Genomic DNA, 1,489 nt, shown 5'->3' on the forward strand with positions numbered 1-1,489 from the left:
CCATTAGGAGACTCTTTTTCAGGAACTCGAGTTTCCTTCCTAAATTTTAAATCTTTGTTCTATATTAGATGTTTATCTCAGAATGATTTTTCTTTCTTTTTTTGGAGAGTTTCAGCAAAATAGTTAATCCATATCTAAAAAATGCAATTGGAAATAAATGGTTTCCCCTAGATTAAAAACTGACCAACTATTTACATTCTAACAAACTCTCAGTATTTCCATATTGGTTAAAGGTGTGAACCCCTTAAATAAGTGAGGGCCAACCTTTTTGGCAGACATACCACAACTTAAGCCCTGCACTCTGCAATCCCTGTCTGTTGCCCCATCTGCTGCTCTACTTTCTGCTCCCTGCCTATCTGCTGCTATGCTCCCTCCTCCCTCCCCAATATACTGTCCATGCCACTTGTGGCACGCATGCCGTGGGTTGACTAACCCCAATTTAAGTGCATAGCATCTTTCAGTCCCAGTCTTACCCTGTAATGTAAGTGTACTCAGGACAGCTGTTCCTGCTTATTAGTTTGTAACCGTACTCTCTTAAATGGACTACTACACAATCTTTGGAGCCTTTAACATTTCTTGAGATATGGTTATAATGCTGGGTTGAGAATCTAAGGAGAAAACACATTAACGTTTCTTCAGTCAATCCTTGTGGCTTGTTCTCAAAATACAGGGAAACATTCTTGCTTGTCTCTGAGAAATGTTAATGCTGTCTCCACTTTATATTTCTGCATCTCTCCGTGGACCTAACCTTTCAGGGGATGTTTACTAGAAAGTGTTAGAACTAATCATGGCCGTTTTCATTTCACGGGCACTCAACAGAAACAAGGATGTCACTTCAAGGAAAACGGTGCTTCCAGCCTTGCTGGCTAGCGGTATTCAGCCAGGCTGTGAAGAACCTGCCGGGGAGCGGCGGGGAACGCCGTTGTTTATGGCAGCGATGCTCAGCTGTGGGGGCTGCAGCACCTTGGGGTGCACCTGGTGCTCCTTGCAGCACCTGCCCCACTGGGCGTGCCAACACGACGCACGAGGTTTCCAACGGGACCTCAGGGCGTCAAAGCCGCAGTGCCCTACCCAACTCCTAGCGCCCCACCGCTTGCTCAGGCGCTTTTTTGCCGTCAGGGCCAGAGAAGTGGAGAGCTGGCGTTTCCCGGGGTCTCGAGCCCAGAGTCACAGCCCCACAGCACGTCCCCTGCCCCGTCCCCACACCAGGGGTTTTCTTCACAAGACACCTGTGCGTCAGGCAGTGTGAACCCGGCCATGCAGACACGCCAGGTGGGCACCACAGCGCAGGCGCATGGAGGCACCTGGCTAGGCTTGGGCCCGCCCTGCCGAGTTGGTCTGCAAGGTGCCTCCCCCGCACCCGCGAAGGACAGGCAGGAGCAGGGGACGGGCGCTACCTCCCCCACCCCCCGACCCGCCTCTGTCCGCACTCACCAGCCCGGCGCCCACGTGGCCTCCTCGCACAGCGCCCCGCGGTGCCCACCGGGGG

Source organism: Alligator sinensis, unplaced genomic scaffold, assembly GCF_000455745.1.
Source record: "Alligator sinensis unplaced genomic scaffold, ASM45574v1 scaffold600_1, whole genome shotgun sequence".
In the NCBI taxonomy this organism is placed as follows: Eukaryota; Metazoa; Chordata; order Crocodylia; family Alligatoridae; genus Alligator; species Alligator sinensis.